Below are 17,491 nucleotides of genomic sequence, written 5' to 3'. Positions count from 1 at the left end.
TCTGCAGCCTGGGTCGTGACAAATGGTGAGAAATTGTGAATTTAGCCAAAATATTGCCGAGGACCCATTATTTTGGCTCAAAACAACATGTTTTGTTTCAAAGCTTAATATATAGCATAACAGAGGCATTGTAAAACAGAGAACAGGCAGTTTTCCTTTGCTGCTTTTCATAATATTGTAATATTGTACTTAGGAGAGAGCTGTCATACCTGTTTACAGAAATGCATGATTACTCCTTTCTATGGAAAGACATGGTTTAAAACAGCATCCCTGTCTCAAGGGCCCAATGGGTTTAGATCAGGCATGGGCAAACTAAGGCCCGGGGGCCGGAATGGCCCCCTAGGTGCTTACTTTAGGCCCTCCTCATTTTCTCTGTCTTCTTGGCATAAGGACATGGTGACCCGCTGCATCTTTATGCCAAAAAGATGGGAGAGGAAGGCACATAGCAGCTGAGAGCCCTCTGGAGTGCTCTCAGCCACTGTGTGTGTCATCCTCCTCCCGGCATAAAGACAGTGTAAGCGTCCCCATCCTTATGCCGGAAGGACAGATTGGAGAAGGCACGCGGTGGCTGAGCGCCCTGCGGAGCACACACAGTTGCTGCTTGTCTCACCTCCTCCCAGCATAATGCCAAGAGGACAGCCCAAGGATTGGAGAAGGAGGATAGGAAGGAGGATGAGGCAGTTGTCACGTGCCCCACATTCCTCCCAGGATAAGGATGTAATGAGCAGCCCCATCCTTATGCTGGGAGGACAACTTGAGGATGACCTGGGTCCTGCCTTGCCCTCCCTGGCCCCGTACTTCACTAGGCCCTCCCCACCCAGTGTATGCCCGCCACCTCTACCACCTGGCCCAGCCTTCCCAGCTGGGCCCACAATGTGACCCCACACTAAATTTTTTTGTCCATGCCTGGTTTAGATGCAGAACAATTTGATCCCATCGAAAGCAATGGTTTAGGCATCCTTCCTGTCTCAAAGGTCCAATGGGTTTAGCTGCAAAACAATTGGATCCCATTGAAAGCAATGTTTTAAAACGGTATCCCTGTCTCAAGGGTCCAGTGAGTTTAGATGCAGAATGATTGCATCTCATGGAAAGGGATTCTGGCAGATTTGCATGAGGAAAAAAAGCTGGGGCTTTTTGTCCATGCCTGGTTTAGATGCAGAACAATTTGATCCCATCGAAAGCAATGGTTTAGGCATCCTTCCTGTCTCAAAGGTCCAATGGGTTTAGCTGCAAAACAATTGGATCCCATTGAAAGCAATGTTTTAAAACGGTATCCCTGTCTCAAGGGTCCAGTGAGTTTAGATGCAGAATGATTGCATCTCATGGAAAGGGATTCTGGCAGATTTGCATGAGGAAAAAAAGCTGGGGCCAAGGATTATTGCCGATGTGTGATGAGGAAGATAGCGGGCGCCTATGGGGAAGCACTAAAAGTCTGAGAAGAGAATGAATGAAAATGAGTGAAGGAGGATTGGAAGGTACAATCAGCTCCCAATTCCTCTCTTAACTTAATGATGCCTCTCAATACTGCTGTCTGATAAGGTCCTACGTCTATATCCACAGTGCATAATTATAGCATTTGGACAACAAAACAACTGCCATGACTAAATGCTATATTGAGGACATCCCATTTTTTCATAGGATTGAGCTACATCGTTAAAGTGAGGTGAAACTGCTAGAATTCTGCAGTGTGGATAGTTTCTAGAATACTTTAGCCTAGTAGACGAGGAAAAGAAATTAGAATTTGTAGAGTCCCTTAAATGTAGAATATTTGAAAATAACTGTGACATGCCGTTGCCTATTAACCATACCCTCTCCAAATGTAGCCACATAATAATTATCGCTCCTTTTTAAAGGAATCCAAACAAACAAAAGAAGGCTGAGTTAGAAGGGCCTACTTAATAAGAGTGTAGCATGTGGCACAGAGATATATGAGTGGACTTGTGAAGGTATAAAGGCGAGTGAATGGAACAAATGGAGATAGCAGTAGAGGCTGCGAAAGCCAAGGGAATAATGGTTGCAAAGGGTGAAAGGCAGGAATAGACAGAAATGCAGCACCAGCAAAACATTATAAAAACCTGGAATGCCATTTCAGTCACATTCATCAATCACCTTAGAACAGCCAGAAAATATTTATAGGATGCTTTGACAAAATATGTAATTAACTTGGATTGCCAAATAAGGAGATGAAAGTAAAGCAGAAATGGCAATACATTTTTGCACATGTTTGTCAGAATTCTTCATCACATTTTACTTTTTGCCCATATTTTCCCCAGCTCCTAAATTACCTTAATTATGAGGATTGTGAAGCAGGGCTGGAAAAACACAGAAATTTGGTGATAGGCTATAGCAGCATTGTTTGCAATAAACATTGCAGTAATGCTTGAATTGGGAAAGAATAGCTTAGCTGACCTGCAACTTCATCCTATTGAACATGCCAAGTGTTTGGAGGAGTAGGTTTACCATACAGCTCAGGCAAACCCTGTTTTGAAATTAAATGGGCGATTTTCCTACCTCCGTGACACACTAGCAAACTATCTGTTTTATTCAGGAGTTCTCAGTTAATTTGCTATCATATTGTAGAGAGTTGTTCCTGCCCAATGCGCCCCCCCCCCCCAAATATTTTATTTGTGAAAAGAAACAACTCCTCTCCTGGACTATGATTTTTGTGCCTGGGTTGTAAATGTTATTTCCTAATTGGTTCTGTCATAAATACATGGGAAAAGTTTATAAAACTGCACAAACTTTGTCTTTGCAGGAGGGACATCCAGTATACCACATTTTGCTCTAGTTTCTAAGTGACTGAATATCTTGTAGAGTCTTCACCAATTTAACATAGTTTGTGGGCACAAAAACAAAGTTTCTACTTTCAAAGTAATGGCTACTAAACAGGAAATAACACTTGCAAACTAGGAACATATTATTATTATTATTATTATTATTATTATTATTATTATTATTATTATTGACACAACTAGTATGACACAGCAAACAAGATAGATATGCTGGATTTCGTATCACAAAATCACAACTCGAACACTTCCTAAGCGTTAAGGACTGTGTGATGTATTTTCGGATGATGCGTACAGATCCCAGTAAGGTGGCCTTTTGCAGTTGACAGATCATAATTTTGTCAATGTTTATTGTTTCCAAATGCTGGCTGAGATATTATTATCATCATCATCATCATCATCATCATCATCATCATCATCATTGTATGACACAGCAAACAAGATAGATATGCTGGATTTCGTTTCACAAAATCACAAGTCGAACATATTATTATTATTATTATTATTATTATTATTATTATTATTATTCAGAGGCAGGATGGCCATCTGTCGGGGGTGCTACATGGCAGAAAGAAGGGGGTCAACCGGAGGAGGAGGAGGGAAGGAGGCATCTCCCTTTGTCACAATTCCGGCAATCCTCTCCCCTCTCTCTTTCCCTGTGTTGGAAGAAGATAATCCATAGACAGCCAAAGGATCAGTCCACACATTTCTTTCGTAAGATGGAAAAATATTTACTTCATTTGTCCTGTATTTCTGTGTATTCATCAGAGGCATGGCTTTTGATGTGTAATCATACAGTCATCTGCAAATCATCTGTAGCTACTAGTCAGCTGTGCCAGTGATGTGTCCTGCATATTTTGGGAGCAGTCTTTTCCTATTACTCAATTGTCCTTTTTTGAATCTGCTGGCAATACATTTCTGATGGCAGTCAGAGAAAGGCCTTGCCTAAAGCCATGCATATTTTTCATTTTCCCATTATTGTTTTCTTTTTTAAAAAATTAATTTTGGATTTTTTTAAGTGAAGGCATGGAGACAGGCACACGCTCAAGAGAGGAGGCATCGGGGTAAGGAGAGAGGGAAGCATGGGGGACAAAAGGAAAGGCAGGGAGGCAGGCGCACATGGGAGAGGAAGTGTGGGTGACAATTATGGTGACTGCATTTGGATTCCCAACCCAGAAGCCATGACATAGGTGAACAATCAGATGAATTGGGAAGAGCCATCCCTCTGCCATGTAATAAATCAAAAGGTGCAATATTATATGGGAAAGAGAGAACCAGCATGTGATGAGATGGGTATGGATCAAGTATGTATCCAGTCCTCTTCAAGGCTTCTTAAACCATGTGATGCCTACTAAGAGGCATTTTCCATGGTGTATATGATATTTGATGCATTCAGACAATATTTTGTTTCAGTGAGAAATTAGGTTCTCCTTATAAAGGATTATGTTGTAGGATGCACATTGAACTTATATACCATACTATAATGATTTTTTTTTAACTCTCTGATGTATTATCTGTCAGAAAAGAAAAGCACTTATCAAATAAATGTCTCAGGAACAAACAATATATTTTACAAACTAATTCATACGTTTTCAGCATCACAATGAGCTTCATTTGAATGAGAGTACATTACTGAGTGTATCATTGCTTGTTGGTTTAGGCATGACTTCTGGTTTTAAATCTACTAATTTCCTGCTTTGTAATTAATACTAATCTTTGGCAATTTTTCAGAACACAGTCTACTTAGAAATATTAAAAGTCGGTTTCAGACATTTCCAATGAGAGGCTAGGTTTTAGGCTGCATATTTTCCAGCCAGGATTTTTTTTCTCTAAAAGATCGAGGACATTATCCCATGCAGCCCCCTGCCTCTTGTTTCTAGACACCTTTAAAACAAGAAGATAATGTATGACAGAGCCCATTCTATGACACAAGGGGACTTCCTACTTTCTTTCTATGCCCATCATTCTTTGTCAGAAGAGCGTCTCCAAGAAAAGTAGGCAAAGATTGTCTTCTGAGCCCAGTAATCACTATGAAACTGGAGAAAAGGATGGGAAAACACGCAGGACGGGATCTGTCAAATTTGCCCATGTTGAATCACTTCAGTGACGTGGTGTAAGGGGCTTTCCTGTAGGCGGTCCCTTCCCAAGCATTGACATTTCTTTCTAAAATTCTTCTTCATGAGTCAGGCATGGTAATTTTTTAAAATCTATTTAATCATTAGAAATACCAAAATGTCAAAATATCTTTGTTTTCCTGTCATTTCTCCTTCATAGTATTCTTGGCTTTTGAAGTTACATTACTGCTAGCTTTTTAAGTTTCGGACATCTGCGATGGAGAGTACTGGGGTTGGGAGGAAAGCCCAATGACTCCAAAGTGGTGTCTAGTTACGATCAATGCCTTGAGTCTACTCCAGAGTAGTGGGATTGGAAAGAAAAGCCAAGTATCCCCAAAGTTTTTCCAAGTTTTTTTTTTAAAAAAAATGGAATGGGTAGGAACTGCACTCACTCAGATGATAAATCTGAAAATTGTTAATGTCAGAAGAAAAGGCAAGCGAGAATATGTGATGGGATCTGAGAAATGATATGATTTGCTTTCTTAATGCAATTTGACATAACTCCACAGTAATATGACACTCCCTGCAACATGTGGGATAAGATCCTGAGCCATGTCAGAAAAGGCTGTCTCACTTTGGTGACAATGTGGCAAAATATCATCCTAAGAATTCTTCCTTCTCATCCACAGACACCTTAACGGAAATGACAAAACACTCTGGAACCAGGATAGTGTAGAGAACGATATTCAATTGCCAACACCACACCAGATTCAGGGCTCGTTGGCCATCCAGGTGTTTTAATCTTTAATCTGTAGAAGTCCCAGTCAGAAGTTTTTTGTGTGACCTTGTTTGGATAAGCCATGCGAGAGTTAGGGCCTTTTACCCTAGCACTTAAGACCTGGCTTTTTACTAGAGCTTTTGATCTATGTTAATTTTATCAATATTTGTATGTATGTATTTTTATCCTTTACAATTTAGCTTGTAAATCGCCTAGAGCATCTTGGATGGAGGGCGATTAATAAGTAATTAAATGATGATGATGATGATGATGATAATTAAAACATCATTCTCACCTTGTCCAATCTACTGTCCTCCCCTTGCTTACTAAACAAACTGGAAGCTCTTCATGGCCCCTTTTCAAAATCACTTTCCTGTTACCACTAGTGGTCCTCTGGAGTATTGGCTATCCCTCCCAATTTGGTGTCATCTGCAAACTTGATGGTCATGACTCCTAGCCCTTCATCTAAGTCATTAATAAAGATGTTGAACAGAACTGGGCCCAGGACAGAACCCTGTGGCACTCGACTTGTCACTTCTTTTCAGGATGAAGAGGAAGCATTGGTAATCACCCTTTGGATTTGTTCACTTAACCAATTACAGATTGATCTAACCGTAGTTTTGCCTAGCTCACATTTGACTAGTTTGTTTGTCAGAAGATAATAGAGGACCTTGTCAAAGGCCTTACTTAAATCCAGATAGACTGCATCCATTGTGTTCCCTGCATCTATCCAGCTTGTAATTCTATCTGCATTTGATGGTTGGATCTGGAGGTAATTGACCCATAGTTCACAAGGATCTAGCTCATTGTTCTGGTCTGCTGTAATCTTCTAGGGTTCATAATAATTCAGGTATGTTAGCTTGTTTATTTTATTATCTTGAGTACTGTGCTTTCTTCTATGTTGTTAGCACCATTGTTCTGCATGTTGGACTCTCTCCTTCCTTTCCATCTCCACCATCTCTCATGTGGGGACCACTGGCAGTTGAGAAATTTTCAAAGTTGTTTTGGTTCCTTTCATGATTTTGTTTGCGCAACTGTGTTTTCCTTTTGTTATGAAAAAACCAGATCCCCCCAAAATATGAATTATATAAAATTATATGAACCTTCATGACTTGGTAGAGATTCAGCCTGCAAGTGGAGAGCAAGCTATTGCTGTTGCCTCACCTTATCTTTTGTTTACCAAATCTCACCTTGAGGAGTTGACCAGCTAGACAATAAAAGGATTTACATAGTCTTCTCACTAACCATATTGTCTTGGAAGGAATCAGCTGAGAAGGAAATAGTTGAATAGTCCTCCAATCTCCCTGATACAATCAGGGCAGATGTCCATACATAGTATTTCCAATCACAAACTTTCTCCTTCACTCTTTTTCACTCATTCATAATCCTAGAAATCAATTCAAAAAAATTCTTTCACGGTGGTTTCCTTTTTCTTGCCAAAAATGTAACTTGGAATGCCTGTCTAGCCTCACCTGGATGTGTATATTCACCTTATCTCATTACAATAGAACAGGAGGTGGAAGTTGGAAGCACTCAAGGCACACACACAGAGCATTCTCCACTCCCACAGACTAGATTTATAGTAACTCCATCAATTGAAACCTCCTTCCACGTTTCCTGATTCTATTAAGATGTTTTTCAGCTTCCCATTGACATCTGCTGATATGTATGAGTGCACAAATTATCTATTGTACTGCCTATCACTCATAATTTCTCCTTGTGTTTATCGGTACTCACTCCTTTGTGAGTTATCTGAGCTGAATTGTTATGTCAATCATGAATTCATTTACATGTTGCCTCACCAAATTCCTGGGATCCACACTCTCTTCAGGGATGGAACAACGAATGGACTCAGACTTCAAATGAACAAATAACAGCTGTTATTTTTCTTGCCATTGGGGAACATCAACCAGCAATGACATCAGAGGGAATCCCCAGCCAACAGGAGCTCCTAGTTGTGCCTTTTTTTCAGCCAATCATGGCTGGCACAGATATTCCAAATAGTTGTCAAATAAACACTCTCTATTTCCCAGTGAGGCATGTCAGATCCTTGAGAGTGCAGACTCTATTTTGAAATCCTTTTGGCTCGTGTCCTGATTCAAACTTTTGAGTAGCGTAGCATGCTGGATTCCAAACCCACTATTTGAGTGATTGCTGAAATCACTTAACACTTTGATTGTACTCGGCAGCTGCCTTCAGTTATATCTCAGTCTCTGTCTATCCTCTTAATCTAATAACATCTGTTTCCCCCGTATTCTAAACTGTGAACGTTAGCCATTCTTTCATATTTTATACTATATATCTAGTGTTGCCTAGGTGTTGGCGGTGCCACTGCCTGCCTGCTTTGTCCCTTCTCCAGCTCTGAGAAGCCTACGTCACAATGTCTCCATGTGCTCTGGCAACAGTGGACAGACTGTCTTTATGGTTCTTTTTTCCTTCCTCCACTTTCATCATACACCTCCCCCCCCCCACTCTCTCTACTCTCTCCTCTCTCTCCTTCCTTCCTTCCTTCCTTCCTTCCTTCCTTCCTTCCTTCCTTCCTTCCTCTCATACACCTTCCCTCCCTCCTATCCTTCCTTCCTTCCTTCCTTCCTTCCTTCCTTCCTTCCTTCCTTCCTTCCTTTCCTCCCTCTTCCTTATTTTTCTTTCTCCCCTTCTTCCCTTCCTTTATTCCTTTTTTCTTCCCTTCCTTTGAGAGTTGTTGGCAGGAAAAACAGGGCTCTCTGGATGCAGGGCGAACTATATTGCTGTATATGAATGTATTTGACTAAGTTTTTGTGGGATCGCCACATGTGTATATGTGTGTTAAGGGAAAAACACCTGGTCAATTACAATTCATAGTTGGGTAATTAGAACAATCAAGGATAACAAGCTTGAACCACTCCCTGAATGGGGTATAACTTGGGGAATGTTTGTAATGCTTTTTGGGACTTACTGGATCACTTGCTTCAGAACTTACTCGGAGTAAGTTCCTGGCTGAGAGCCTACTATGCCTGTCTCCTTGCATCATTGAAGAAGAAATCTCAAAAGAAGGATACATGAATTTAATGCAAAAAACTTTATGTGAGTTTGTTGCTCCAGGTGGACTGAATTATTCTGAAGCTGGAGGTTTTGTGTTTCTGAAGCTGCTTGTTTAACTTTTTCCTTGACTCTGCTACTTAAGAGTGAACTTTGATTTTTCCATTTTCTTGGCTTGTTTTTTGCTCATTGTGGATGCACGAAAGGGCTGGACAAGTCTGGACAGGACTGCACGCAGTTTGTTTTCCCCCAAACCCGTAACAAACTATAACTCCCACCACTATTTTCTGTTTGTCATGTTCATTGATGTGCTAAATTTTGTGCAAATCCATTTTATGGCAGGAATCACAGAGCTCTCTTGATGTGGGATCCATCTTGAAAAATACATACAAACATTCTGGTAGATAGATACAAACAAACATATTCTCACTTTTATTATATAGTTGATATAGATATAGATATGGGGCAACAACTAGTGATATATTTGCCTTGTGTAGTGACAGATCTTCTCGGGTGGTTTGTTTAACTGCTTGCAACTCACCATTCTGTTCTGTAATTTGTTGCATTGCTTCAGGACTGCTTCTGGCTATTTAAATGTACCTTTGATTAAAATGGCATAAATTGACAACTGTCCCTTACTTCCATCTAGACCCAGTTACTGCTCTTCTTCTGGTTCATTCAGTAGAGGCTTATAAAACATTGCACACAGACAACATTTGCCTTGTCCCCAGTGGAATATATTCACAGCGCCTGACTAGTAGCTATTGCCTGAGTATGTTTTAATGCATTATATGTTTTATGGTTTTATGTTTATATGTTTTAAATGTATTTATGTGATTGTATTTTATTGTGTATTGCTGGGTTTGGTCCTCATGTGAGCTGCCCTGAGTCCCTTCGGGGAGATGGGGGTGGGATATAAGAATAAAGTTGTTATTGTAGTTGTTGTTCTGAAAATAACAACATCCTGTATTATATCAATATGCTCGTATCACTTCCACAGATACACCTGTGAGCACCTCTGGAAGATAGGCTCTGCTGAAGTATATCTTCAATTGGACTTTACGAGGTAGTACTTTATGCTCATATCATTGGTTTGGAGTCTCCATTTTGCAGGCTTGTAGGAGAACTCAGCAGTGGGTTTTTCGTCATCTTTGTAATCTGTAATGGTTTCTGATCCTCTGTTTTGCATCCTAAGATAAAATAATAAAAATAAGAATTTCTTACCCAGTTCATAATTAAAACCATTTATATATATATATATATATATATATATATATATATATATATATATATATATATATACACACACATACACACACACACACACACACACACACACACACACACACACACACACACACATATACGTAGATGTAAGATTAAAAACCTAAAAATCATTCATATCCAAAATGTGCCAATTCAAATTCTTAGTTTAAAACTGATTGGGTAAGCCTGCTGGAAGAGATACACCATTAATTCTGTTTAAAATTCTGACAGTTCATAAACTGAAAGTACTACTATTTTCTATCCATGCACATGTTTTTCCATTTTAGTGATTTCTTTACTAGCAAAAGCTATTGGCTGTTAGGTTTGTATCCTTGACCTCCTTCTGAAGCATCACATTGATGTCAGTTGCTCAGCTGCACTGTAGTACTTCAGGAGCACTTCAGTGTTAGGCTTTGCTGATGATTTCTTCAATTCTTTTAAATGGCAACTCTGGTTTGTTCCATTTTCCAGGTTGTATGTTAGCAGTCTCACAAAAACCAGATAAGTACACTTAAAAAAAAAAACAACAACAGTTGACTTTTGACATGATGTGACACCCTTATCATCTCTAAAATGGTCCTGACATTTTCTGGGTTTGGTCTTAATCCTTTCAGCTGTATTTTGTCAGCATTCATTTTAATGTTCCTCTGCAAGCATCTATGGAGAAGTTGCTCCAATCTACTGTCATATTTTTAAATCACTTCTTCCTTTTTGTCTCTTTCTCTTATGATTAGAATATCATCAGTCATGCTCTTAATTCCCAGAAGCCTTTATATTTCTTGGTTCAGCTTCTGATAGGAAACTGCAGGAGGAGAACTTGTCTCCACTGGCATCTTTTCCCAGGGATACCTATGAAAGGGTTTTTCTAGCTGCCTGACGGTTTTTCTAGGTTCATGTGCCAAAATCCATTCTTGACATCACAAATTATCAACAGCTTTGCCAGAGGCAAGACTGGTAATGCATCCTGCATTGCTGGCAGAGTGTAATGGCTTCTGTTTAGTGCCCTGTTAAGTGGTTTAGGATCAATGGAAATTCTCAATTTGCTTGACAGCTTGCTTACTATCATAAGATTCCTGATCAAGTCAACTGCAAGTTTGCCATTTGTTCTTTAGCACAGTGCTGTTGTGTGACTTCAAGCTGTTTCCCATTTATGGCAACTTTGAAGTGGGATATTCTTGGCAAGATTTGTTCATAAGTGGTTTCCATTTGTCTTCCACTGAGGTGAGGGTCTACCCAGACAGACCCATAATGTGGGATCTGTCTCACGTCTGGTAAAACCAGAGTTTCCCTTGTTTGTTCCAAATCAATTCAAGATCTGGTAATATCCGGATCTAAAGGTAGGATCCAGGTCTTACCAGGTATGGGCCCTGTGTGGATTGGACTCTTCAGGAGGCCGAAAAACCGAAAGGGCACCCACCTCCTCCCACCCCCAAACACCAAATGTATCATCTGTGGGAGAAAAGCAGGATAAAAGTCAACATTAACAATAACAACAATAACAATAATAATAATGTTAAACTTACCTGGCTGCCATAACTGTGCTCCAAGGAAATGATGCGCCAGGAGATGGGGGCCCGAGGAAGGAGTGTGTGACTTACCCAAAATACACAATGTGTTTCTATGGCCAAATATGTTGTGTATGCATGCCAAATTCTGCCCAGATCCACTCTCAGTTTGGTTCACAGTGCTCTTTGGATGTGGGTGAACTATAAGTCCCAAAATTCAAAGTCAGTTCCCTTCTCCCCAACCCTGCCAGTTTTCAAAGTTTTCTATAATGGGTATGCCTGTCATGTTTGCTACAGATTTATCATCGGTTGAGTTGACAGTACTCTCTGGATGTAGGTAAACTGTAAGTCCCAAAATTCAAGGTCAATTCCTCCCAAACCCCACCCATATTCAAAGCTGGCCATGCAGGGAATGCATGGTAAGTTTGGTCCAGATCCATCATTGTCTGGCTTCACAGTGCTCTCTGGATGTGGGTGAAATATAAGTCCCAAAATCATGAGCTGATTGTGTCCAAACCCCACCAGTATTTAAAGGTGGTTATATTGAAGATGTGTGGCAGGTTTGGTTCAGCTCCATCACTGGTTGAGTTCACAGTGCTCTTTGATTTTGAGTGAACTGCAACTTCCATAATTATGAGCCAATCCCTTCCATACCCTACCTGTATTCAAAGTTGGCCATGTTTGGTGTGTGTGTCACATTTGGTTCAGATGCATCATTGGCTGGGTTCAGAGTGATATCTGGATGTGGGGGATAACTCTTAAAATCCAGGGCCAATCCCCGCCCCCCAAAATCTCTAGAGTATTTTCTGTTGGTCATGTGGAGATACATAAGTACATACATGCAAATATATTTTCACAGTGTGTGTGTGTGTGTGTGTGTGTATGTGTGTGTGTGTGTGTGTGTGTGTGTGTGTGTGTGTGTGTGTGTATATATATATATATATATATATATATATATATATATATATATATATAACAATTTATATGGTTTAGTATGTATTTTTCTGCCAACCTAGCAGTTCGAAAACATGCCAATGTGAGTAGATCAATAGGTACCGCTCCGGCGGGAAGGTAATGGGGCTCCATGCAGTCATGCCGGCCACATGACCTTGGAGGTGTCTACGGACAACGCCGGCTCTTCGGCTTAGAAATGGAGATGAGCACCAACCCCCAGAGTCAGACATGACTGGACTTAACGTCAGGGGAAACCTTTATCTTTTTTAGTATGTATTTAGATTATTTAAATAATCTGTTTTTTTTAAATGTTAACCTTGTTTACCTTGTAAACATGTTAATTTTTCATAGCTTCTTATCCAACTCGATTTTAACTCATAAATATGCTTTCTAAAACATGCTGGAGTAACTGGTGAGGCAGGCTTATCTTCTCTCCCCTTGTTTCTTTATTTTGGCATTCAAGCAATGCATGATCATTAAGGGCTTATGAAAGCGGATGAGTTCTTTTCTTAATATTCTTAGCATTGCTGATTCCACCTTTATCTCTCACTTGTGTCTATCGATACTACTTCCCTACAGTAATTGGACTGTGCTCCTTACATTTTTATACTATGCTAAAAAACCAGAATATAAGATATGTACCTCCTATAGCAATGCTGGGACATTTCCCTCTTCTTTGCATCATCGGCTCTTTGAAGAAATCTCACCCATGCTTGGCATGTTTCCTGAAAAGCTGGTGAAGGGAAGTCCAATTCCGAAACCTGAAAAGCCTCTCATGAAATTCAGCAAACAGTTATTCCCACCTGGAGTTCCCAGATCTCAGAGCTTGGACTGTTTTCTGTATTCTACAGGAGGAGAGAGGGGAATCTCAGGGTGAATGTGCACATACGCATGAGTGTGTGTATCCTCATTTGTTAGACTTGATAGTTTCTATTTCTGTGAAATTGCAGTGGATCAGTAATGTATCATTCTTAATGAAATCACCTATGACATCACATGGGGTCAGTCCTAGGTCTTAGTTCTAGGCACTGAAATCTCTGAGCCTGGGAGAATCCTTATCTGGCAACTTTATTCTAATGTCATTTGAGTAACCTTTCTGTAACATATTCTCAGAAACAAATTTATTTGTTCAACTTAAAGGCCAGAAGCACAGCAACTATTGTGTTCAGCTCTGAGACCAGTAATTCTCAGCTCCTCCTCTTTTTGAATTACAGTGTTCCCTCACTTATTGCAGGTGTTATGTTCCAGGACTACCCACAAAAAGTGAAAATCCACAAATATTATTTTAATATTTATACGTTATTTTAGTACTTACACACTATTTTAAGTCTTTATAAACCCTCCCCACACACTTATACACTACATAACCCTTTCCCATTCCCAGAGAGGGGTAGCTGCGCATGAACGAAAGAAAACAAGATGTGATGGTTACTGGGATGCAGAGCAGCATTTTTTGGTTGGTCGCTTTCCATCAGTCAACCAATCATGTGTTATTTACAATCTCACATCAGCAAGTAGCATCTCAAGCAACCACTGCTCAAATCCTACTTTTCTGAGTAAATACGCTCTTTACTGTAAATTATAATTTTTTATGATTTATTGAAAAATCACGAAAGAGCAAGTCCATGAAAAGCGAACTGCGAAGTAGCGAGGAAACCCTGTATTTACATTCTGGAAAGGCATGATATGACTGACAGCATGTGGTTGCATTATATTTATGTTTTCATATTTATTTATTTAGATGATTTAGATAACAGCTTACAAAATATTAATTTGCCCTTAGGCTTTAAATGTACATAAGGTTAAAATAATTACATAAACAGCGTTGTTGTGTGTTTTCCAGGCTGTATGGCCATGTTCCAGAAGTATTCTCTCCTGACGTTTCGCCCACATCTATGGCAGGCATCCTCAGAGGTTGTGAGGTATATACATATACCTCACAACTGCTGAGAATGCCTGCCATAGATGTGGGTGAAACGTCAGGAGAGAATACTTCAGGAACATGGCCATACAGCAACCCTGTGATCCCGGCCATGAAAGCCTTTGACAACACAATTACATAGATGTTACATAAGACATGATGTGGCTGTCGTGCTGGCTACTTCCCGCCTATTGAGTGGACAGTGGAATGGTAGTTGAAGGTGATGGAACGGGAATTGCATATGGAATGGGTACCTTGGGTTACAATCTGCAGCATTCCTTATCATTAGCTATGGCATCTTGTTGCTTCTGGGATATATAGTCCAACAACATCTGGAAAGTCTAATGGTTCCTCTCCCCTTATAACATTACAGCTTCATTACCATTGGCTATGTGTTTTTGTGTTTTTCTTTTTCTTTTCCATCAGTTTTCCCTTCTGTATCATACTTTCTAAAATAACCCTGAAGGTGGAAGCTGCCTTGTATTTATTGATCTATAAGCTGGTTTGGAAGGCTTTTTGGCAGAAGAACACATATACATTTTACATAAGACAGAACACAGTTTTCTTACTACTCTGAAGTGAATGCTGATCAGAGATGACAACAAGTAGGGAAAGTTGAAGTTCCTTCAAGGCTGCAGTTGATACAATTATTTGTCTCATCTCTTGGCAAAGGCCCTTCTGGTTCCTCACTGGAATGGCTTCTGTTTCCCAGATTTCTCTGTACGGTACCCATTCTCAGTGCTATCTTCTTCAGTGAAACTCCTCCACACCTATTGGCATTATTCTGTGCACCACAATTTTAGAAACCACCTGCCAAAAACATCTTGACTAGAAATTTATTGAGAAATATCTCTCTGAGTGTATAATCTTGTTCCAATTGAGCTGTAATGTAACTGGCAGTGGGTGGATAGTGCTGAGGCACTGAAATTGCCCGCAGATCAATAAAGACTCAGAATTCCTCACTGACTTCTCCAGGGGCTAAAAAAACAACCTACGTGAAAAGCAAACAAAACCCAAAACTTCCGTTTTGTTCCATCTTCTGTGATGGCTCTAATGCATAAATATACTGAGAAGAATGCTATTTAGATGGGGCCCCAGCACTGGAGTAAGAAGTGCTCCTTGTCTCTTTGGAGCAAAGGAGAAGAAATCTTTTTTTAAAATAACTTTTATTAAGTATTTTTGCATACAGGTTTAAAATCGTGGGGTTCAGAAAAAAGGGGGGCAGTAGGGGGTAGGGTGGAGGGGGGGCTAGGGGAGGGGGCTATAGAAAAAAGGGGGGAATAAGAAAGGGAAAAGGGAAAAAAAAACCCCGAAGGGGGTGAGTTTGAGGGAGGGAGAGGGAGGGGGATATAGAGGGGTTCTGGGGGGTCGGTTGGGTCTTTAGATGGTAGAGAGTGGTCCCCTTGTGGTGTAAGGAGAAGAAATCTTAACTTAATTGAATTGGGTTTAGTACAGGAGATTTAACCTTTTTGTTTTTCTACCTCCCCTCCCCCAATCCTAAACGGAATTGAGGAAGAGAGTGAGAGCAAGGGCAGACGATGATGTTTGTATCCCAGGAAATATTCCTTCCTGATGGCCCTTATTTGGTTGTAACCGTTTGTCAATATGAAGTGGATAACTAGTAGAGGTGGGCTTTCAGGACTTACCTTTTTCTGTTTTGTGTTCCGGCTTTCGTCGAGGCCCTGATCCATTTTCATCTGACCTCCCTAAATCAGGAGGTCAGACATTTGTTTTGTTTTTGTTGGGTTTGGTTTTTTGGAGGGAGGGGGGAGGCACCAGCCAAAACCACAGCACCAGCCAATGCCTGGTAAGAAGTCAGGCAAAGGGAGGAGGGAGTCTCAGGATGACCCAGCCACCTCCAACCTCCCCCCTCCGCCAGTCCTGTGTGCATAAGCTTTAGGCCTATGGGTGGAGGCTTTGGGCCTACACACCCGGGCCCTTCAGTGCCTACAGCTGATCGATCTGAAAGGCAGGCTTGGAGCTGATATTGGTTCCTCGCCTGCCTTTCATTTCGAGTCAGTTTTTGTTTTGTTGGGGGATTTTCTGTTTTGTGCCATCTGAATGGACGATATGAAGCAGAAACATGAATGAAACAAATGAGACAAATACCGCACACATGTCTAATACAGTAAAGTTCCGGTTATCCGACATAAACAGGCAGGCGGAATGTCGGATAGTCAGAATTTTTGGATAATAGGGAGACCCTATTATCCCCTCCTGGCAAGTGCAGGCAGTTGCTGGAGGGACAAGCCTCATCCCTCCAGTGAACGTCTGTCTGGTTTAGGGAAGCCGGGTGCATGTTGCTAGGCAATGCACACCCCGCTTCTCCAAAGTGCGGGTGCTGCTGGAGGATCGGGCCTCGTCCCTCCAGTGAGCGCCCACCGGGTTTAGGGAAGCCCAGTGCATGTTGCTAGGCAACGCGCACCTGGCTTCTCCAAAGTGTGGGTCCTGGCTGGAGGGACGAGCATCGGGTGCTTGCTAAAGGCAAGCACGTCGGATAATACAATATGTGAGATAAACGGAAATCGGATAACTGGAACTCTACTGTTACTAGTACCATGAATAAAAGAATCTCTGCCTGGCAAGCATATACTAAACTGAATGGGCCAGGACAGAGAAATCACTTACCAGATTGAAAACAAGCCACAGCAGTTTTTTCAATTCAGCCAAAAGAAATGCAAGTACAAGCAGATGTTTCAAAAGTACAAGCAGAAACATACAGTGAAAGTGTGATGTCTTAAACAGTTTGACAGCTATTCAAAACTTCCACTTCCTCCTCTGATTGGTCGAAAGAGGGGCTGGTCTGGATCCACACCCAGATTGATCGGGAGCTCCGCTGACATTGCTGCTTCCAGGTGGGAATTTCCTTTTATGGGGAAATGACAGCTAGGGATTGGCTGGCCAAAGATCCAATCAGCTGGTGGGACACCCCCTGTGACAATGGGACACCCCATTGTCACAAAGACAATGTTAAAGAGATGACAATGACCTTATGATTAGCTCAACTGTCCAGTTGAGATAGGAGATAGGAGCTTCTGAAGAGAAAGATGGGGGCTCTAAAAACAAAATGTGATGATTTTGGGCAATCAAAGGCTGGGCTGTCAACAAAAAGGTTTAACAAATGTACATACTCTGAGCTTCTGTTTCTGTGGCCAGCAATCTTTCAGCCTCAAATGGACTATTTATTTAAACAAACAGTTCTGAGC

At 40.9% G+C, this 17,491-nt stretch overlaps 1 long non-coding RNA gene across 2 annotated transcripts; it reads right to left on the bottom strand.

The window, feature by feature from the left end:
- Window positions 1-9,040: 9,040 nt before the first annotated feature.
- LOC134298253 (uncharacterized) lies at window positions 9,041-17,125 on the bottom strand. Of its 2 annotated transcripts, XR_010005225.1 has the most exons (4): window positions 16,914-17,125; window positions 14,855-15,095; window positions 13,007-13,209; window positions 9,041-9,829 (listed from the first exon to the last, which is right to left on the bottom strand). It is a non-coding gene; the product is annotated as an uncharacterized LOC134298253 (long non-coding RNA). The 2 variants fall into 2 exon arrangements; XR_010005224.1 differs by lacking the exon at window positions 14,855-15,095.
- Between the last annotated feature and the right edge of the window lie 366 nt (window positions 17,126-17,491).

The sequence above is a fragment of the Anolis carolinensis genome, chromosome 4, assembly GCF_035594765.1.
Source record: "Anolis carolinensis isolate JA03-04 chromosome 4, rAnoCar3.1.pri, whole genome shotgun sequence".
Classification (NCBI taxonomy): domain Eukaryota; kingdom Metazoa; phylum Chordata; class Lepidosauria; order Squamata; family Dactyloidae; genus Anolis; species Anolis carolinensis.
This window is presented reverse-complemented; position numbering and strand designations above follow the sequence as displayed.